This window comes from Camelina sativa, chromosome 12, assembly GCF_030686135.1.
Source record: "Camelina sativa cultivar CO46 ecotype springtype chromosome 12, ASM3068613v1".
Lineage (NCBI taxonomy): Eukaryota > Viridiplantae > Streptophyta > Magnoliopsida > Brassicales > Brassicaceae > Camelina > Camelina sativa.
Window position 1 is genome coordinate 31,307,194 of NC_141891.1, and position 18,288 is coordinate 31,325,481.

General features: G+C 47.0%; 35 non-coding genes across 35 annotated transcripts; all 35 read left to right on the forward strand.

Moving 5' to 3' along the window:
* Positions 1 to 328: 328 nt before the first annotated feature.
* LOC147931764 (5S ribosomal RNA) lies at positions 329 to 447 on the forward strand. Its single transcript, XR_015575810.1, has one exon. It is a non-coding gene; the product is annotated as a 5S ribosomal RNA (ribosomal RNA).
* Positions 448 to 845: 398 nt separating this feature from the next.
* On the forward strand, positions 846 to 964 carry LOC147931765 (5S ribosomal RNA). Its single transcript, XR_015577074.1, has one exon. It is a non-coding gene; the product is annotated as a 5S ribosomal RNA (ribosomal RNA).
* A 398-nt stretch (positions 965 to 1,362) lies between these two features.
* Positions 1,363 to 1,481, forward strand: LOC147931766 (5S ribosomal RNA). Its single transcript, XR_015575811.1, has one exon. It is a non-coding gene; the product is annotated as a 5S ribosomal RNA (ribosomal RNA).
* Positions 1,482 to 1,890: 409 nt separating this feature from the next.
* On the forward strand, positions 1,891 to 2,009 carry LOC147931767 (5S ribosomal RNA). Its single transcript, XR_015577075.1, has one exon. It is a non-coding gene; the product is annotated as a 5S ribosomal RNA (ribosomal RNA).
* Positions 2,010 to 2,407: 398 nt separating this feature from the next.
* LOC147931768 (5S ribosomal RNA) lies at positions 2,408 to 2,526 on the forward strand. The gene has a single exon (XR_015577076.1). It is a non-coding gene; the product is annotated as a 5S ribosomal RNA (ribosomal RNA).
* Positions 2,527 to 2,926: 400 nt separating this feature from the next.
* On the forward strand, positions 2,927 to 3,045 carry LOC147931769 (5S ribosomal RNA). The gene has a single exon (XR_015576180.1). It is a non-coding gene; the product is annotated as a 5S ribosomal RNA (ribosomal RNA).
* A 399-nt stretch (positions 3,046 to 3,444) lies between these two features.
* LOC147931770 (5S ribosomal RNA) lies at positions 3,445 to 3,563 on the forward strand. The gene has a single exon (XR_015575812.1). It is a non-coding gene; the product is annotated as a 5S ribosomal RNA (ribosomal RNA).
* A 397-nt stretch (positions 3,564 to 3,960) lies between these two features.
* On the forward strand, positions 3,961 to 4,079 carry LOC147931771 (5S ribosomal RNA). The gene has a single exon (XR_015575813.1). It is a non-coding gene; the product is annotated as a 5S ribosomal RNA (ribosomal RNA).
* Positions 4,080 to 4,477: 398 nt separating this feature from the next.
* On the forward strand, positions 4,478 to 4,596 carry LOC147931772 (5S ribosomal RNA). The gene has a single exon (XR_015577077.1). It is a non-coding gene; the product is annotated as a 5S ribosomal RNA (ribosomal RNA).
* Positions 4,597 to 4,993: 397 nt separating this feature from the next.
* LOC147931773 (5S ribosomal RNA) lies at positions 4,994 to 5,112 on the forward strand. Its single transcript, XR_015577078.1, has one exon. It is a non-coding gene; the product is annotated as a 5S ribosomal RNA (ribosomal RNA).
* Positions 5,113 to 5,513: 401 nt separating this feature from the next.
* On the forward strand, positions 5,514 to 5,632 carry LOC147931774 (5S ribosomal RNA). The gene has a single exon (XR_015575814.1). It is a non-coding gene; the product is annotated as a 5S ribosomal RNA (ribosomal RNA).
* A 398-nt stretch (positions 5,633 to 6,030) lies between these two features.
* LOC147931775 (5S ribosomal RNA) lies at positions 6,031 to 6,149 on the forward strand. Its single transcript, XR_015577080.1, has one exon. It is a non-coding gene; the product is annotated as a 5S ribosomal RNA (ribosomal RNA).
* Positions 6,150 to 6,546: 397 nt separating this feature from the next.
* LOC147931776 (5S ribosomal RNA) lies at positions 6,547 to 6,665 on the forward strand. Its single transcript, XR_015577081.1, has one exon. It is a non-coding gene; the product is annotated as a 5S ribosomal RNA (ribosomal RNA).
* Positions 6,666 to 7,067: 402 nt separating this feature from the next.
* Positions 7,068 to 7,186, forward strand: LOC147931777 (5S ribosomal RNA). Its single transcript, XR_015575815.1, has one exon. It is a non-coding gene; the product is annotated as a 5S ribosomal RNA (ribosomal RNA).
* A 399-nt stretch (positions 7,187 to 7,585) lies between these two features.
* On the forward strand, positions 7,586 to 7,704 carry LOC147931778 (5S ribosomal RNA). Its single transcript, XR_015575817.1, has one exon. It is a non-coding gene; the product is annotated as a 5S ribosomal RNA (ribosomal RNA).
* Positions 7,705 to 8,101: 397 nt separating this feature from the next.
* Positions 8,102 to 8,220, forward strand: LOC147931779 (5S ribosomal RNA). Its single transcript, XR_015575818.1, has one exon. It is a non-coding gene; the product is annotated as a 5S ribosomal RNA (ribosomal RNA).
* Positions 8,221 to 8,618: 398 nt separating this feature from the next.
* Positions 8,619 to 8,737, forward strand: LOC147931780 (5S ribosomal RNA). The gene has a single exon (XR_015577082.1). It is a non-coding gene; the product is annotated as a 5S ribosomal RNA (ribosomal RNA).
* A 397-nt stretch (positions 8,738 to 9,134) lies between these two features.
* On the forward strand, positions 9,135 to 9,253 carry LOC147931781 (5S ribosomal RNA). The gene has a single exon (XR_015577083.1). It is a non-coding gene; the product is annotated as a 5S ribosomal RNA (ribosomal RNA).
* A 399-nt stretch (positions 9,254 to 9,652) lies between these two features.
* Positions 9,653 to 9,771, forward strand: LOC147931782 (5S ribosomal RNA). Its single transcript, XR_015575819.1, has one exon. It is a non-coding gene; the product is annotated as a 5S ribosomal RNA (ribosomal RNA).
* Positions 9,772 to 10,169: 398 nt separating this feature from the next.
* LOC147931783 (5S ribosomal RNA) lies at positions 10,170 to 10,288 on the forward strand. Its single transcript, XR_015577084.1, has one exon. It is a non-coding gene; the product is annotated as a 5S ribosomal RNA (ribosomal RNA).
* Positions 10,289 to 10,689: 401 nt separating this feature from the next.
* On the forward strand, positions 10,690 to 10,808 carry LOC147931784 (5S ribosomal RNA). Its single transcript, XR_015576181.1, has one exon. It is a non-coding gene; the product is annotated as a 5S ribosomal RNA (ribosomal RNA).
* Positions 10,809 to 11,204: 396 nt separating this feature from the next.
* LOC147931785 (5S ribosomal RNA) lies at positions 11,205 to 11,323 on the forward strand. The gene has a single exon (XR_015577085.1). It is a non-coding gene; the product is annotated as a 5S ribosomal RNA (ribosomal RNA).
* Positions 11,324 to 11,724: 401 nt separating this feature from the next.
* On the forward strand, positions 11,725 to 11,843 carry LOC147931786 (5S ribosomal RNA). Its single transcript, XR_015576182.1, has one exon. It is a non-coding gene; the product is annotated as a 5S ribosomal RNA (ribosomal RNA).
* A 396-nt stretch (positions 11,844 to 12,239) lies between these two features.
* Positions 12,240 to 12,358, forward strand: LOC147931787 (5S ribosomal RNA). Its single transcript, XR_015575820.1, has one exon. It is a non-coding gene; the product is annotated as a 5S ribosomal RNA (ribosomal RNA).
* A 399-nt stretch (positions 12,359 to 12,757) lies between these two features.
* On the forward strand, positions 12,758 to 12,876 carry LOC147931788 (5S ribosomal RNA). The gene has a single exon (XR_015577086.1). It is a non-coding gene; the product is annotated as a 5S ribosomal RNA (ribosomal RNA).
* Positions 12,877 to 13,277: 401 nt separating this feature from the next.
* Positions 13,278 to 13,396, forward strand: LOC147931789 (5S ribosomal RNA). Its single transcript, XR_015575821.1, has one exon. It is a non-coding gene; the product is annotated as a 5S ribosomal RNA (ribosomal RNA).
* Positions 13,397 to 13,793: 397 nt separating this feature from the next.
* LOC147931790 (5S ribosomal RNA) lies at positions 13,794 to 13,912 on the forward strand. The gene has a single exon (XR_015575822.1). It is a non-coding gene; the product is annotated as a 5S ribosomal RNA (ribosomal RNA).
* Positions 13,913 to 14,313: 401 nt separating this feature from the next.
* On the forward strand, positions 14,314 to 14,432 carry LOC147931791 (5S ribosomal RNA). Its single transcript, XR_015575823.1, has one exon. It is a non-coding gene; the product is annotated as a 5S ribosomal RNA (ribosomal RNA).
* Positions 14,433 to 14,830: 398 nt separating this feature from the next.
* Positions 14,831 to 14,949, forward strand: LOC147931792 (5S ribosomal RNA). The gene has a single exon (XR_015577087.1). It is a non-coding gene; the product is annotated as a 5S ribosomal RNA (ribosomal RNA).
* A 398-nt stretch (positions 14,950 to 15,347) lies between these two features.
* On the forward strand, positions 15,348 to 15,466 carry LOC147931793 (5S ribosomal RNA). Its single transcript, XR_015575824.1, has one exon. It is a non-coding gene; the product is annotated as a 5S ribosomal RNA (ribosomal RNA).
* Positions 15,467 to 15,865: 399 nt separating this feature from the next.
* Positions 15,866 to 15,984, forward strand: LOC147931794 (5S ribosomal RNA). The gene has a single exon (XR_015576186.1). It is a non-coding gene; the product is annotated as a 5S ribosomal RNA (ribosomal RNA).
* Positions 15,985 to 16,382: 398 nt separating this feature from the next.
* On the forward strand, positions 16,383 to 16,501 carry LOC147931795 (5S ribosomal RNA). Its single transcript, XR_015577088.1, has one exon. It is a non-coding gene; the product is annotated as a 5S ribosomal RNA (ribosomal RNA).
* A 399-nt stretch (positions 16,502 to 16,900) lies between these two features.
* Positions 16,901 to 17,019, forward strand: LOC147931796 (5S ribosomal RNA). The gene has a single exon (XR_015575825.1). It is a non-coding gene; the product is annotated as a 5S ribosomal RNA (ribosomal RNA).
* Positions 17,020 to 17,420: 401 nt separating this feature from the next.
* On the forward strand, positions 17,421 to 17,539 carry LOC147931797 (5S ribosomal RNA). Its single transcript, XR_015575826.1, has one exon. It is a non-coding gene; the product is annotated as a 5S ribosomal RNA (ribosomal RNA).
* Positions 17,540 to 17,937: 398 nt separating this feature from the next.
* LOC147931798 (5S ribosomal RNA) lies at positions 17,938 to 18,056 on the forward strand. Its single transcript, XR_015575828.1, has one exon. It is a non-coding gene; the product is annotated as a 5S ribosomal RNA (ribosomal RNA).
* Positions 18,057 to 18,288: the final 232 nt, after the last annotated feature.

Consider the following 18,288-nt stretch of genomic DNA (forward strand, 5'->3'; position numbering starts at 1 on the left):
ACTTTCAGACCGTGAGGAACCACGCAACCCATAATACCTTTTTGAAAAGCCCCAAGAGAGCTTCTGGTAAGGCAATGGGTCTTCGTACCATTGGACCATTCTCGAGGGCAGATTTTGACGTTTGAAGGCAGTTGAGATGTTTTTTTGTGATCCCGACACAATTAGTTACGGCTCCAAAACAGTGTTTGGACATGGTTATCGCTTGTTTTTGGACGGTGGAAGCACGTCCAAGGTGACTAAACCGGTCCGCATATCAAGTGGGACCCACATCGAATGATCCATTCAGTTTTCAAAAAAGTATATATGCGATTGCATGGGATATACTAACGGATGCGATCATACCAGCACTAATGCACCGGATCCCATCAGAACTCTGCAGTCAAGCGTGCTTGGGCGAGAGTAGTACTAGGATGGGTGACCTCCCGGGAAGTCCTCGTGTTGCATCCCTCCCTCCCCCCCCCCCCTTTTTTTTTTTTTTGGTTGTTTCGCAAGACTATAGTACATAGAGAACGTCGTAACTTTCAGACCGTGAGGAACCACGCAACCCATAATACCTTTTTGAAAAGCCCCAAGAGAGCTTCTGGTAAGGCAATGGGTCTTCGTACCATTGGACCATTCTCGAGGGCAGATTTTGACGTTTGAAGGCAGTTGAGATGTTTTTTTGTGATCCCGACACAATTAGTTACGGCTCCAAAACAGTGTTTGGACATGGTTATCACTTGTTTTTGGACGTTGGAAGCACGTCCAAGGTGACTAAACCGGTCCGCATATCAAGTGGGACCCACATCGAATGATCCATTCAGTTTTCAAAAAAGTATATATGCGATTGCATGGGATATACTAACTGATGCGATCATACCAGCACTAATGCACCGGATCCCATCAGAACTCCGCAGTTAAGCGTGCTTGGGCGAGAGTAGTACTAGGATGGGTGACCTCCCGGGAAGTCCTCGTGTTGCATCCCTCCCTCCCCCCCCCCCCTTTTTTTTTTTTTTGGTTGTTTCGCAAGACTATAGTACATAGAGAACGTCGTAACTTTCAGACCGTGAGGAACCACGCAACCCATAATACCTTTTTGAAAAGCCCCAAGAGAGCTTCTGGTAAGGCAATGGGTCTTCGTACCATTGGACCATTCTCGAGGGCAGATTTTGACGTTTGAAGGCAGTTGAGATGTTTTTTTGTGATCCCGACACAATTAGTTACGGCTCCAAAACAGTGTTTGGACATGGTTATCGCTTGTTTTTGGACGGTGGAAGCACGTCCAAGGTGACTAAACCGGTCCGCATATCAAGTGGGACCCACATCGAATGATCCATTCAGTTTTCAAAAAAGGATATATGCGATTGCATGGGATATACTAACGGATGCGATCATACCAGCACTAATGCACCGGATCCCATCAGAACTCTGCAGTCAAGCGTGCTTGGGCGAGAGTAGTACTAGGATGGGTGACCTCCCGGGAAGTCCTCGTGTTGCATCCCTCCCTCCCCCCCCCCCCCCCCCCCCCCCTTTTTTTTTTTTTTGGTTGTTTCGCAAGACTATAGTACATAGAGAACGTCGTAACTTTCAGACCGTGAGGAACCACGCAACCCATAATACCTTTTTGAAAAGCCCCAAGAGAGCTTCTGGTAAGGCAATGGGTCTTCGTACCATTGGACCATTCTCGAGGGCAGATTTTGACGTTTGAAGGCAGTTGAGATGTTTTTTTGTGATCCCGACACAATTAGTTACGGCTCCAAAACAGTGTTTGGACATGGTTATCACTTGTTTTTGGACGTTGGAAGCACGTCCAAGGTGACTAAACCGGTCCGCATATCAAGTGGGACCCACATCGAATGATCCATTCAGTTTTCAAAAAAGTATATATGCGATTGCATGGGATATACTAACTGATGCGATCATACCAGCACTAATGCACCGGATCCCATCAGAACTCCGCAGTTAAGCGTGCTTGGGCGAGAGTAGTACTAGGATGGGTGACCTCCCGGGAAGTCCTCGTGTTGCATCCCTCCCTCCCCCCCCCTCCTTCTTTTTTTTTTTGGTTGTTTCGCAAGACTATAGTACATAGAGAACGTCGTAACTTTCAGACCGTGAGGAACCACGCAACCCATAATACCTTTTTGAAAAGCCCCAAGAGAGCTTCTGGTAAGGCAATGGGTCTTCGTACCATTGGACCATTCTCGAGGGCAGATTTTGACGTTTGAAGGCAGTTGAGATGTTTTTTTGTGATCCCGACACAATTAGTTACGGCTCCAAAACAGTGTTTGGACATGGTTATCACTTGTTTTTGGACGTTGGAAGCACGTCCAAGGTGACTAAACCGGTCCGCATATCAAGTGGGACCCACATCGAATGATCCATTCAGTTTTCAAAAAAGTATATATGCGATTGCATGGGATATACTAACTGATGCGATCATACCAGCACTAATGCACCGGATCCCATCAGAACTCCGCAGTTAAGCGTGCTTGGGCGAGAGTAGTACTAGGATGGGTGACCTCCCGGGAAGTCCTCGTGTTGCATCCCTCCCTCCCCCCCCCCCCCCTTTTTTTTTTTTTTGGTTGTTTCGCAAGACTATAGTACATAGAGAACGTCGTAACTTTCAGACCGTGAGGAACCACGCAACCCATAATACCTTTTTGAAAAGCCCCAAGAGAGCTTCTGGTAAGGCAATGGGTCTTCGTACCATTGGACCATTCTCGAGGGCAGATTTTGACGTTTGAAGGCAGTTGAGATGTTTTTTTGTGATCCCGACACAATTAGTTACGGCTCCAAAACAGTGTTTGGACATGGTTATCGCTTGTTTTTGGACGGTGGAAGCACGTCCAAGGTGACTAAACCGGTCCGCATATCAAGTGGGACCCACATCGAATGATCCATTCAGTTTTCAAAAAAGGATATATGCGATTGCATGGGATATACTAACGGATGCGATCATACCAGCACTAATGCACCGGATCCCATCAGAACTCTGCAGTTAAGCGTGCTTGGGCGAGAGTAGTACTAGGATAGGTGACCTCCCGGGAAGTCCTCGTGTTGCATCCCTCCCTCCCCCCCCCCCCCTTTTTTTTTTTTTTGGTTGTTTCGCAAGACTATAGTACATAGAGAACGTCGTAACTTTCAGACCGTGAGGAACCACGCAACCCATAATACCTTTTTGAAAAGCCCCAAGAGAGCTTCTGGTAAGGCAATGGGTCTTCGTACCATTGGACCATTCTCGAGGGCAGATTTTGACGTTTGAAGGCAGTTGAGATGTTTTTTTGTGATCCCGACACAATTAGTTACGGCTCCAAAACAGTGTTTGGACATGGTTATCGCTTGTTTTTGGACGGTGGAAGCACGTCCAAGGTGACTAAACCGGTCCGCATATCAAGTGGGACCCACATCGAATGATCCATTCAGTTTTCAAAAAAGTATATATGCGATTGCATGGGATATACTAACGGATGCGATCATACCAGCACTAATGCACCGGATCCCATCAGAACTCTGCAGTCAAGCGTGCTTGGGCGAGAGTAGTACTAGGATGGGTGACCTCCCGGGAAGTCCTCGTGTTGCATCCCTCCCTCCCCCCCCCCCTTTTTTTTTTTTTTGGTTGTTTCGCAAGACTATAGTACATAGAGAACGTCGTAACTTTCAGACCGTGAGGAACCACGCAACCCATAATACCTTTTTGAAAAGCCCCAAGAGAGCTTCTGGTAAGGCAATGGGTCTTCGTACCATTGGACCATTCTCGAGGGCAGATTTTGACGTTTGAAGGCAGTTGAGATGTTTTTTTGTGATCCCGACACAATTAGTTACGGCTCCAAAACAGTGTTTGGACATGGTTATCGCTTGTTTTTGGACGTTGGAAGCACGTCCAAGGTGACTAAACCGGTCCGCATATCAAGTGGGACCCACATCGAATGATCCATTCAGTTTTCAAAAAAGGATATATGCGATTGCATGGGATATACTAACGGATGCGATCATACCAGCACTAATGCACCGGATCCCATCAGAACTCTGCAGTCAAGCGTGCTTGGGCGAGAGTAGTACTAGGATGGGTGACCTCCCGGGAAGTCCTCGTGTTGCATCCCTCCCTCCCCCCCCCCCTTTTTTTTTTTTTTTGGTTGTTTCGCAAGACTATAGTACATAGAGAACGTCGTAACTTTCAGACCGTGAGGAACCACGCAACCCATAATACCTTTTTGAAAAGCCCCAAGAGAGCTTCTGGTAAGGCAATGGGTCTTCGTACCATTGGACCATTCTCGAGGGCAGATTTTGACGTTTGAAGGCAGTTGAGATGTTTTTTTGTGATCCCGACACAATTAGTTACGGCTCCAAAACAGTGTTTGGACATGGTTATCACTTGTTTTTGGACGTTGGAAGCACGTCCAAGGTGACTAAACCGGTCCGCATATCAAGTGGGACCCACATCGAATGATCCATTCAGTTTTCAAAAAAGTATATATGCGATTGCATGGGATATACTAACTGATGCGATCATACCAGCACTAATGCACCGGATCCCATCAGAACTCCGCAGTTAAGCGTGCTTGGGCGAGAGTAGTACTAGGATGGGTGACCTCCCGGGAAGTCCTCGTGTTGCATCCCTCCCTCCCCCCCCCCCTTTTTTTTTTTTTTGGTTGTTTCGCAAGACTATAGTACATAGAGAACGTCGTAACTTTCAGACCGTGAGGAACCACGCAACCCATAATACCTTTTTGAAAAGCCCCAAGAGAGCTTCTGGTAAGGCAATGGGTCTTCGTACCATTGGACCATTCTCGAGGGCAGATTTTGACGTTTGAAGGCAGTTGAGATGTTTTTTTGTGATCCCGACACAATTAGTTACGGCTCCAAAACAGTGTTTGGACATGGTTATCACTTGTTTTTGGACGTTGGAAGCACGTCCAAGGTGACTAAACCGGTCCGCATATCAAGTGGGACCCACATCGAATGATCCATTCAGTTTTCAAAAAAGTATATATGCGATTGCATGGGATATACTAACTGATGCGATCATACCAGCACTAATGCACCGGATCCCATCAGAACTCCGCAGTTAAGCGTGCTTGGGCGAGAGTAGTACTAGGATGGGTGACCTCCCGGGAAGTCCTCGTGTTGCATCCCTCCCTCCCCCCCCCCCCCCCTTTTTTTTTTTTTTGGTTGTTTCGCAAGACTATAGTACATAGAGAACGTCGTAACTTTCAGACCGTGAGGAACCACGCAACCCATAATACCTTTTTGAAAAGCCCCAAGAGAGCTTCTGGTAAGGCAATGGGTCTTCGTACCATTGGACCATTCTCGAGGGCAGATTTTGACGTTTGAAGGCAGTTGAGATGTTTTTTTGTGATCCCGACACAATTAGTTACGGCTCCAAAACAGTGTTTGGACATGGTTATCGCTTGTTTTTGGACGTTGGAAGCACGTCCAAGGTGACTAAACCGGTCCGCATATCAAGTGGGACCCACATCGAATGATCCATTCAGTTTTCAAAAAAGGATATATGCGATTGCATGGGATATACTAACGGATGCGATCATACCAGCACTAATGCACCGGATCCCATCAGAACTCTGCAGTCAAGCGTGCTTGGGCGAGAGTAGTACTAGGATGGGTGACCTCCCGGGAAGTCCTCGTGTTGCATCCCTCCCTCCCCCCCCCCCCTTTTTTTTTTTTTTGGTTGTTTCGCAAGACTATAGTACATAGAGAACGTCGTAACTTTCAGACCGTGAGGAACCACGCAACCCATAATACCTTTTTGAAAAGCCCCAAGAGAGCTTCTGGTAAGGCAATGGGTCTTCGTACCATTGGACCATTCTCGAGGGCAGATTTTGACGTTTGAAGGCAGTTGAGATGTTTTTTTGTGATCCCGACACAATTAGTTACGGCTCCAAAACAGTGTTTGGACATGGTTATCACTTGTTTTTGGACGTTGGAAGCACGTCCAAGGTGACTAAACCGGTCCGCATATCAAGTGGGACCCACATCGAATGATCCATTCAGTTTTCAAAAAAGTATATATGCGATTGCATGGGATATACTAACTGATGCGATCATACCAGCACTAATGCACCGGATCCCATCAGAACTCCGCAGTTAAGCGTGCTTGGGCGAGAGTAGTACTAGGATGGGTGACCTCCCGGGAAGTCCTCGTGTTGCATCCCTCCCTCCCCCCCCCCCTTTTTTTTTTTTTTGGTTGTTTCGCAAGACTATAGTACATAGAGAACGTCGTAACTTTCAGACCGTGAGGAACCACGCAACCCATAATACCTTTTTGAAAAGCCCCAAGAGAGCTTCTGGTAAGGCAATGGGTCTTCGTACCATTGGACCATTCTCGAGGGCAGATTTTGACGTTTGAAGGCAGTTGAGATGTTTTTTTGTGATCCCGACACAATTAGTTACGGCTCCAAAACAGTGTTTGGACATGGTTATCACTTGTTTTTGGACGTTGGAAGCACGTCCAAGGTGACTAAACCGGTCCGCATATCAAGTGGGACCCACATCGAATGATCCATTCAGTTTTCAAAAAAGTATATATGCGATTGCATGGGATATACTAACTGATGCGATCATACCAGCACTAATGCACCGGATCCCATCAGAACTCCGCAGTTAAGCGTGCTTGGGCGAGAGTAGTACTAGGATGGGTGACCTCCCGGGAAGTCCTCGTGTTGCATCCCTCCCTCCCCCCCCCCCCCCCCTTTTTTTTTTTTTTGGTTGTTTCGCAAGACTATAGTACATAGAGAACGTCGTAACTTTCAGACCGTGAGGAACCACGCAACCCATAATACCTTTTTGAAAAGCCCCAAGAGAGCTTCTGGTAAGGCAATGGGTCTTCGTACCATTGGACCATTCTCGAGGGCAGATTTTGACGTTTGAAGGCAGTTGAGATGTTTTTTTGTGATCCCGACACAATTAGTTACGGCTCCAAAACAGTGTTTGGACATGGTTATCGCTTGTTTTTGGACGGTGGAAGCACGTCCAAGGTGACTAAACCGGTCCGCATATCAAGTGGGACCCACATCGAATGATCCATTCAGTTTTCAAAAAAGGATATATGCGATTGCATGGGATATACTAACGGATGCGATCATACCAGCACTAATGCACCGGATCCCATCAGAACTCTGCAGTCAAGCGTGCTTGGGCGAGAGTAGTACTAGGATGGGTGACCTCCCGGGAAGTCCTCGTGTTGCATCCCTCCCTCCCCCCCCCCCCCTTTTTTTTTTTTTTGGTTGTTTCGCAAGACTATAGTACATAGAGAACGTCGTAACTTTCAGACCGTGAGGAACCACGCAACCCATAATACCTTTTTGAAAAGCCCCAAGAGAGCTTCTGGTAAGGCAATGGGTCTTCGTACCATTGGACCATTCTCGAGGGCAGATTTTGACGTTTGAAGGCAGTTGAGATGTTTTTTTGTGATCCCGACACAATTAGTTACGGCTCCAAAACAGTGTTTGGACATGGTTATCGCTTGTTTTTGGACGGTGGAAGCACGTCCAAGGTGACTAAACCGGTCCGCATATCAAGTGGGACCCACATCGAATGATCCATTCAGTTTTCAAAAAAGGATATATGCGATTGCATGGGATATACTAACGGATGCGATCATACCAGCACTAATGCACCGGATCCCATCAGAACTCTGCAGTCAAGCGTGCTTGGGCGAGAGTAGTACTAGGATGGGTGACCTCCCGGGAAGTCCTCGTGTTGCATCCCTCCCTCCCCCCCCCCCTTTTTTTTTTTTTTGGTTGTTTCGCAAGACTATAGTACATAGAGAACGTCGTAACTTTCAGACCGTGAGGAACCACGCAACCCATAATACCTTTTTGAAAAGCCCCAAGAGAGCTTCTGGTAAGGCAATGGGTCTTCGTACCATTGGACCATTCTCGAGGGCAGATTTTGACGTTTGAAGGCAGTTGAGATGTTTTTTTGTGATCCCGACACAATTAGTTACGGCTCCAAAACAGTGTTTGGACATGGTTATCGCTTGTTTTTGGACGGTGGAAGCACGTCCAAGGTGACTAAACCGGTCCGCATATCAAGTGGGACCCACATCGAATGATCCATTCAGTTTTCAAAAAAGGATATATGCGATTGCATGGGATATACTAACGGATGCGATCATACCAGCACTAATGCACCGGATCCCATCAGAACTCTGCAGTCAAGCGTGCTTGGGCGAGAGTAGTACTAGGATGGGTGACCTCCCGGGAAGTCCTCGTGTTGCATCCCTCCCTCCCCCCCCCCCCTTTTTTTTTTTTTTGGTTGTTTCGCAAGACTATAGTACATAGAGAACGTCGTAACTTTCAGACCGTGAGGAACCACGCAACCCATAATACCTTTTTGAAAAGCCCCAAGAGAGCTTCTGGTAAGGCAATGGGTCTTCGTACCATTGGACCATTCTCGAGGGCAGATTTTGACGTTTGAAGGCAGTTGAGATGTTTTTTTGTGATCCCGACACAATTAGTTACGGCTCCAAAACAGTGTTTGGACATGGTTATCACTTGTTTTTGGACGTTGGAAGCACGTCCAAGGTGACTAAACCGGTCCGCATATCAAGTGGGACCCACATCGAATGATCCATTCAGTTTTCAAAAAAGTATATATGCGATTGCATGGGATATACTAACTGATGCGATCATACCAGCACTAATGCACCGGATCCCATCAGAACTCCGCAGTTAAGCGTGCTTGGGCGAGAGTAGTACTAGGATGGGTGACCTCCCGGGAAGTCCTCGTGTTGCATCCCTCCCTCCCCCCCCCCCTTTTTTTTTTTTTTGGTTGTTTCGCAAGACTATAGTACATAGAGAACGTCGTAACTTTCAGACCGTGAGGAACCACGCAACCCATAATACCTTTTTGAAAAGCCCCAAGAGAGCTTCTGGTAAGGCAATGGGTCTTCGTACCATTGGACCATTCTCGAGGGCAGATTTTGACGTTGGAAGGCAGTTGAGATGTTTTTTTGTGATCCCGACACAATTAGTTACGGCTCCAAAACAGTGTTTGGACATGGTTATCACTTGTTTTTGGACGTTGGAAGCACGTCCAAGGTGACTAAACCGGTCCGCATATCAAGTGGGACCCACATCGAATGATCCATTCAGTTTTCAAAAAAGTATATATGCGATTGCATGGGATATACTAACTGATGCGATCATACCAGCACTAATGCACCGGATCCCATCAGAACTCCGCAGTTAAGCGTGCTTGGGCGAGAGTAGTACTAGGATGGGTGACCTCCCGGGAAGTCCTCGTGTTGCATCCCTCCCTCCCCCCCCCCCCCTTTTTTTTTTTTTTGGTTGTTTCGCAAGACTATAGTACATAGAGAACGTCGTAACTTTCAGACCGTGAGGAACCACGCAACCCATAATACCTTTTTGAAAAGCCCCAAGAGAGCTTCTGGTAAGGCAATGGGTCTTCGTACCATTGGACCATTCTCGAGGGCAGATTTTGACGTTTGAAGGCAGTTGAGATGTTTTTTTGTGATCCCGACACAATTAGTTACGGCTCCAAAACAGTGTTTGGACATGGTTATCGCTTGTTTTTGGACGGTGGAAGCACGTCCAAGGTGACTAAACCGGTCCGCATATCAAGTGGGACCCACATCGAATGATCCATTCAGTTTTCAAAAAAGGATATATGCGATTGCATGGGATATACTAACGGATGCGATCATACCAGCACTAATGCACCGGATCCCATCAGAACTCTGCAGTCAAGCGTGCTTGGGCGAGAGTAGTACTAGGATGGGTGACCTCCCGGGAAGTCCTCGTGTTGCATCCCTCCCTCCCCCCCCCCCCTTTTTTTTTTTTTTGGTTGTTTCGCAAGACTATAGTACATAGAGAACGTCGTAACTTTCAGACCGTGAGGAACCACGCAACCCATAATACCTTTTTGAAAAGCCCCAAGAGAGCTTCTGGTAAGGCAATGGGTCTTCGTACCATTGGACCATTCTCAAGGGCAGATTTTGACGTTTGAAGGCAGTTGAGATGTTTTTTTGTGATCCCGACACAATTAGTTACGGCTCCAAAACAGTGTTTGGACATGGTTATCACTTGTTTTTGGACGTTGGAAGCACGTCCAAGGTGACTAAACCTGTCCGCATATCAAGTGGGACCCACATCGAATGATCCATTCAGTTTTCAAAAAAGTATATATGCGATTGCATGGGATATACTAACTGATGCGATCATACCAGCACTAATGCACCGGATCCCATCAGAACTCCGCAGTTAAGCGTGCTTGGGCGAGAGTAGTACTAGGATGGGTGACCTCCCGGGAAGTCCTCGTGTTGCATCCCTCCCTCCCCCCCCCCCCCCCTTTTTTTTTTTTTTGGTTGTTTCGCAAGACTATAGTACATAGAGAACGTCGTAACTTTCAGACCGTGAGGAACCACGCAACCCATAATACCTTTTTGAAAAGCCCCAAGAGAGCTTCTGGTAAGGCAATGGGTCTTCGTACCATTGGACCATTCTCGAGGGCAGATTTTGACGTTTGAAGGCAGTTGAGATGTTTTTTTGTGATCCCGACACAATTAGTTACGGCTCCAAAACAGTGTTTGGACATGGTTATCGCTTGTTTTTGGACGGTGGAAGCACGTCCAAGGTGACTAAACCGGTCCGCATATCAAGTGGGACCCACATCGAATGATCCATTCAGTTTTCAAAAAAGGATATATGCGATTGCATGGGATATACTAACGGATGCGATCATACCAGCACTAATGCACCGGATCCCATCAGAACTCTGCAGTTAAGCGTGCTTGGGCGAGAGTAGTACTAGGATAGGTGACCTCCCGGGAAGTCCTCGTGTTGCATCCCTCCCTCCCCCCCCCCTTTTTTTTTTTTTTGGTTGTTTCGCAAGACTATAGTACATAGAGAACGTCGTAACTTTCAGACCGTGAGGAACCACGCAACCCATAATACCTTTTTGAAAAGCCCCAAGAGAGCTTCTGGTAAGGCAATGGGTCTTCGTACCATTGGACCATTCTCGAGGGCAGATTTTGACGTTTGAAGGCAGTTGAGATGTTTTTTTGTGATCCCGACACAATTAGTTACGGCTCCAAAACAGTGTTTGGACATGGTTATCACTTGTTTTTGGACGTTGGAAGCACGTCCAAGGTGACTAAACCTGTCCGCATATCAAGTGGGACCCACATCGAATGATCCATTCAGTTTTCAAAAAAGTATATATGCGATTGCATGGGATATACTAACTGATGCGATCATACCAGCACTAATGCACCGGATCCCATCAGAACTCCGCAGTTAAGCGTGCTTGGGCGAGAGTAGTACTAGGATGGGTGACCTCCCGGGAAGTCCTCGTGTTGCATCCCTCCCTCCCCCCCCCCCCCCCTTTTTTTTTTTTTTGGTTGTTTCGCAAGACTATAGTACATAGAGAACGTCGTAACTTTCAGACCGTGAGGAACCACGCAACCCATAATACCTTTTTGAAAAGCCCCAAGAGAGCTTCTGGTAAGGCAATGGGTCTTCGTACCATTGGACCATTCTCGAGGGCAGATTTTGACGTTTGAAGGCAGTTGAGATGTTTTTTTGTGATCCCGACACAATTAGTTACGGCTCCAAAACAGTGTTTGGACATGGTTATCGCTTGTTTTTGGACGGTGGAAGCACGTCCAAGGTGACTAAACCGGTCCGCATATCAAGTGGGACCCACATCGAATGATCCATTCAGTTTTCAAAAAAGGATATATGCGATTGCATGGGATATACTAACGGATGCGATCATACCAGCACTAATGCACCGGATCCCATCAGAACTCTGCAGTTAAGCGTGCTTGGGCGAGAGTAGTACTAGGATAGGTGACCTCCCGGGAAGTCCTCGTGTTGCATCCCTCCCTCCCCCCCCCCTTTTTTTTTTTTTTGGTTGTTTCGCAAGACTATAGTACATAGAGAACGTCGTAACTTTCAGACCGTGAGGAACCACGCAACCCATAATACCTTTTTGAAAAGCCCCAAGAGAGCTTCTGGTAAGGCAATGGGTCTTCGTTCCATTGGACCATTCTCGAGGGCATATTTTGACGTTTGAAGGCAGTTGAGATGTTTTTTTGTGATCCCGACACAATTAGTTACGGCTCCAAAACAGTGTTTGGACATGGTTATCGCTTGTTTTTGGACGGTGGAAGCACGTCCAAGGTGACTAAACCGGTCCGCATATCAAGTGGGACCCACATCGAATGATCCATTCAGTTTTCAAAAAAGTATATATGCGATTGCATGGGATATACTAACGGATGCGATCATACCAGCACTAATGCACCGGATCCCATCAGAACTCTGCAGTCAAGCGTGCTTGGGCGAGAGTAGTACTAGGATGGGTGACCTCCCGGGAAGTCCTCGTGTTGCATCCCTCCCTCCCCCCCCCCCCCTTTTTTTTTTTTTTGGTTGTTTCGCAAGACTACAGTACATAGAGAACGTCGTAACTTTCAGACCGTGAGGAACCACGCAACCCATAATACCTTTTTGAAAAGCCCCAAGAGAGCTTCTGGTAAGGCAATGGGTCTTCGTACCATTGGACCATTCTCGAGGGCAGATTTTGACGTTTGAAGGCAGTTGAGATGTTTTTTTGTGATCCCGACACAATTAGTTACGGCTCCAAAACAGTGTTTGGACATGGTTATCACTTGTTTTTGGACGTTGGAAGCACGTCCAAGGTGACTAAACCGGTCCGCATATCAAGTGGGACCCACATCGAATGATCCATTCAGTTTTCAAAAAAGTATATATGCGATTGCATGGGATATACTAACTGATGCGATCATACCAGCACTAATGCACCGGATCCCATCAGAACTCCGCAGTTAAGCGTGCTTGGGCGAGAGTAGTACTAGGATGGGTGACCTCCCGGGAAGTCCTCGTGTTGCATCCCTCCCTCCCCCCCCCCCCCCCTTTTTTTTTTTTTTGGTTGTTTCGCAAGACTATAGTACATAGAGAACGTCGTAACTTTCAGACCGTGAGGAACCACGCAACCCATAATACCTTTTTGAAAAGCCCCAAGAGAGCTTCTGGTAAGGCAATGGGTCTTCGTACCATTGGACCATTCTCGAGGGCATATTTTGACGTTTGAAGGCAGTTGAGATGTTTTTTTGTGATCCCGACACAATTAGTTACGGCTCCAAAACAGTGTTTGGACATGGTTATCACTTGTTTTTGGACGTTGGAAGCACGTCCAAGGTGACTAAACCGGTCCGCATATCAAGTGGGACCCACATCGAATGATCCATTCAGTTTTCAAAAAAGTATATATGCGATTGCATGGGATATACTAACGGATGCGATCATACCAGCACTAATGCACCGGATCCCATCAGAACTCTGCAGTCAAGCGTGCTTGGGCGAGAGTAGTACTAGGATGGGTGACCTCCCGGGAAGTCCTCGTGTTGCATCCCTCCCTCCCCCCCCCCCTTTTTTTTTTTTTTGGTTGTTTCGCAAGACTATAGTACATAGAGAACGTCGTAACTTTCAGACCGTGAGGAACCACGCAACCCATAATACCTTTTTGAAAAGCCCCAAGAGAGCTTCTGGTAAGGCAATGGGTCTTCGTACCATTGGACCATTCTCGAGGGCAGATTTTGACGTTTGAAGGCAGTTGAGATGTTTTTTTGTGATCCCGACACAATTAGTTACGGCTCCAAAACAGTGTTTGGACATGGTTATCGCTTGTTTTTGGACGGTGGAAGCACGTCCAAGGTGACTAAACCGGTCCGCATATCAAGTGGGACCCACATCGAATGATCCATTCAGTTTTCAAAAAAGGATATATGCGATTGCATGGGATATACTAACGGATGCGATCATACCAGCACTAATGCACCGGATCCCATCAGAACTCTGCAGTCAAGCGTGCTTGGGCGAGAGTAGTACTAGGATGGGTGACCTCCCGGGAAGTCCTCGTGTTGCATCCCTCCCTCCCCCCCCCCCCCCCTTTTTTTTTTTTTTGGTTGTTTCGCAAGACTATAGTACATAGAGAACGTCGTAACTTTCAGACCGTGAGGAACCACGCAACCCATAATACCTTTTTGAAAAGCCCCAAGAGAGCTTCTGGTAAGGCAATGGGTCTTCGTACCATTGGACCATTCTCGAGGGCAGATTTTGACGTTTGAAGGCAGTTGAGATGTTTTTTTGTGATCCCGACACAATTAGTTACGGCTCCAAAACAGTGTTTGGACATGGTTATCACTTGTTTTTGGACGTTGGAAGCACGTCCAAGGTGACTAAACCGGTCCGCATATCAAGTGGGACCCACATCGAATGATCCATTCAGTTTTCAAAAAAGTATATATGCGATTGCATGGGATATACTAACGGATGCGATCATACCAGCACTAATGCACCGGATCCCATCAGAACTCTGCAGTCAAGCGTGCTTGGGCGAGAGTAGTACTAGGATGGGTGACCTCCCGGGAAGTCCTCGTGTTGCATCCCTCCCTCCCCCCCCCCCCTTTTTTTTTTTTTTGGTTGTTTCGCAAGACTATAGTACATAGAGAACGTCGTAACTTTCAGACCGTGAGGAACCACGCAACCCATAATACCTTTTTGAAAAGCCCCAAGAGAGCTTCTGGTAAGGCAATGGGTCTTCGTACCATTGGACCATTCTCGAGGGCAGATTTTGACGTTTGAAGGCAGTTGAGATGTTTTTTTGTGATCCCGACACAATTAGTTACGGCTCCAAAACAGTGTTTGGACATGGTTATCACTTGTTTTTGGACGTTGGAAGCACGTCCAAGGTGACTAAACCGGTCCGCATATCAAGTGGGACCCACATCGAATGATCCATTCAGTTTTCAAAAAAGTATATATGCGATTGCATGGGATATACTAACTGATGCGATCATACCAGCACTAATGCACCGGATCCCATCAGAACTCCGCAGTTAAGCGTGCTTGGGCGAGAGTAGTACTAGGATGGGTGACCTCCCGGGAAGTCCTCGTGTTGCATCCCTCCCTCCCCCCCCCCCCTTTTTTTTTTTTTTGGTTGTTTTGCAAGACTATAGTACATAGAGAACGTCGTAACTTTCAGACCGTGAGGAACCACGCAACCCATAATACCTTTTTGAAAAGCCCCAAGAGAGCTTCTGGTAAGGCAATGGGTCTTCGTACCATTGGACCATTCTCGAGGGCAGATTTTGACGTTTGAAGGCAGTTGAGATGTTTTTTTGTGATCCCGACACAATTAGTTACGGCTCCAAAACAGTGTTTGGACATGGTTATCGCTTGTTTTTGGACGGTGGAAGCACGTCCAAGGTGACTAAACCGGTCCGCATATCAAGTGGGACCCACATCGAATGATCCATTCAGTTTTCAAAAAAGGATATATGCGATTGCATGGGATATACTAACGGATGCGATCATACCAGCACTAATGCACCGGATCCCATCAGAACTCTGCAGTCAAGCGTGCTTGGGCGAGAGTAGTACTAGGATGGGTGACCTCCCGGGAAGTCCTCGTGTTGCATCCCTCCCTCCCCCCCCCCCCCTTTTTTTTTTTTTTGGTTGTTTCGCAAGACTATAGTACATAGAGAACGTCGTAACTTTCAGACCGTGAGGAACCACGCAACCCATAATACCTTTTTGAAAAGCCCCAAGAGAGCTTCTGGTAAGGCAATGGGTCTTCGTACCATTGGACCATTCTCGAGGGCAGATTTTGACGTTTGAAGGCAGTTGAGATGTTTTTTTGTGATCCCGACACAATTAGTTACGGCTCCAAAACAGTGTTTGGACATGGTTATCACTTGTTTTTGGACGTTGGAAGCACGTCCAAGGTGACTAAACCGGTCCGCATATCAAGTGGGACCCACATCGAATGATCCATTCAGTTTTCAAAAAAGTATATATGCGATTGCATGGGATATACTAACGGATGCGATCATATCAGCACTAATGCACCGGATCCCATCAGAACTCTGCAGTCAAGCGTGCTTGGGCGAGAGTAGTACTAGGATGGGTGACCTCCCGGGAAGTCCTCGTGTTGCATCCCTCCCTCCCCCCCCCCCCTTTTTTTTTTTTTTGGTTGTTTCGCAAGACTATAGTACATAGAGAACGTCGTAACTTTCAGACCGTGAGGAACCACGCAACCCATAATACCTTTTTGAAAAGCCCCAAGAGAGCTTCTGGTAAGGCAATGGGTCTTCGTACCATTGGACCATTCTCGAGGGCAGATTTTGACGTTTGAAGGCAGTTGAGATGTTTTTTTGTGATCCCGACACAATTAGTTACGGCTCCAAAACAGTGTTTGGACATGGTTATCACTTGTTTTTGGACGTTGGAAGCACGTCCAAGGTGACTAAACCGGTCCGCATATCAAGTGGGACCCACATCGAATGATCCATTCAGTTTTCAAAAAAGTATATATGCGATTGCATGGGATATACTAACTGATGCGATCATACCAGCACTAATGCACCGGATCCCATCAGAACTCCGCAGTTAAGCGTGCTTGGGCGAGAGTAGTACTAGGATGGGTGACCTCCCGGGAAGTCCTCGTGTTGCATCCCTCCCTCCCCCCCCCCCCCTTTTTTTTTTTTTTGGTTGTTTCGCAAGACTATAGTACATAGAGAACGTCGTAACTTTCAGACCGTGAGGAACCACGCAACCCATAATACCTTTTTGAAAAGCCCCAAGAGAGCTTCTGGTAAGGCAATGGGTCTTCGTACCATTGGACCATTCTCGAGGGCAGATTTTGACGTTTGAAGGCAGTTGAGATGTTTTTTTGTGATCCCGACACAATTAGTTACGGCTCCAAAACAGTGTTTGGACATGGTTATCGCTTGTTTTTGGACGGTGGAAGCACGTCCAAGGTGACTAAACCGGTCCGCATATCAAGTGGGACCCACATCGAATGATCCATTCAGTTTTCAAAAAAGGATATATGCGATTGCATGGGATATACTAACGGATGCGATCATACCAGCACTAATGCACCGGATCCCATCAGAACTCTGCAGTCAAGCGTGCTTGGGCGAGAGTAGTACTAGGATGGGTGACCTCCCGGGAAGTCCTCGTGTTGCATCCCTCCCTCCCCCCCCCCCCCCCTTTTTTTTTTTTTTGGTTGTTTCGCAAGACTATAGTACATAGAGAACGTCGTAACTTTCAGACCGTGAGGAACCACGCAACCCATAATACCTTTTTGAAAAGCCCCAAGAGAGCTTCTGGTAAGGCAATGGGTCTTCGTACCATTGGACCATTCTCGAGGGCAGATTTTGACGTTTGAAGGCAGTTGAGATGTTTTTTTGTGATCCCGACACAATTAGTTACGGCTCCAAAACAGTGTTTGGACATGGTTATCACTTGTTTTTGGACGTTGGAAGCACGTCCAAGGTGACTAAACCGGTCCGCATATCAAGTGGGACCCACATCGAATGATCCATTCAGTTTTCAAAAAAGGATATATGCGATTGCATGGGATATACTAACGGATGCGATCATACCAGCACTAATGCACCGGATCCCATCAGAACTCTGCAGTCAAGCGTGCTTGGGCGAGAGTAGTACTAGGATGGGTGACCTCCCGGGAAGTCCTCGTGTTGCATCCCTCCCTCCCCCCCCCCCCTTTTTTTTTTTTTTGGTTGTTTCGCAAGACTATAGTACATAGAGAACGTCGTAACTTTCAGACCGTGAGGAACCACGCAACCCATAATACCTTTTTGAAAAGCCCCAAGAGAGCTTCTGGTAAGGCAATGGGTCTTCGTACCATTGGACCATTCTCGAGGGCAGATTTTGACGTTTGAAGGCAGTTGAGATGTTTTTTTGTGATCCCGACACAATTAGTTACGGCTCCAAAACAGTGTTTGGACATGGTTATCACTTGTTTTTGGACGTTGGAAGCACGTCCAAGGTGACTAAACCGGTCCGCATATCAAGTGGGACCCACATCGAATGATCCATTCAGTTTTCAAAAAAGTATATATGCGATTGCATGGGATATACTAACGGATGCGATCATACCAGCACTAATGCACCGGATCCCATCAGAACTCTGCAGTCAAGCGTGCTTGGGCGAGAGTAGTACTAGGATGGGTGACCTCCCGGGAAGTCCTCGTGTTGCATCCCTCCCTCCCCCCCCCCTTTTTTTTTTTTTTGGTTGTTTCGCAAGACTATAGTACATAGAGAACGTCGTAACTTTCAGACCGTGAGGAACCACGCAACCCATAATACCTTTTTGAAAAGCCCCAAGAGAGCTTCTGGTAAGGCAATGGGTCTTCGTACCATTGGACCATTCTCGAGGGCAGATTTTGACGTTTGAAGGCAGTTGAGATGTTTTTTTGTGATCCCGACACAATTA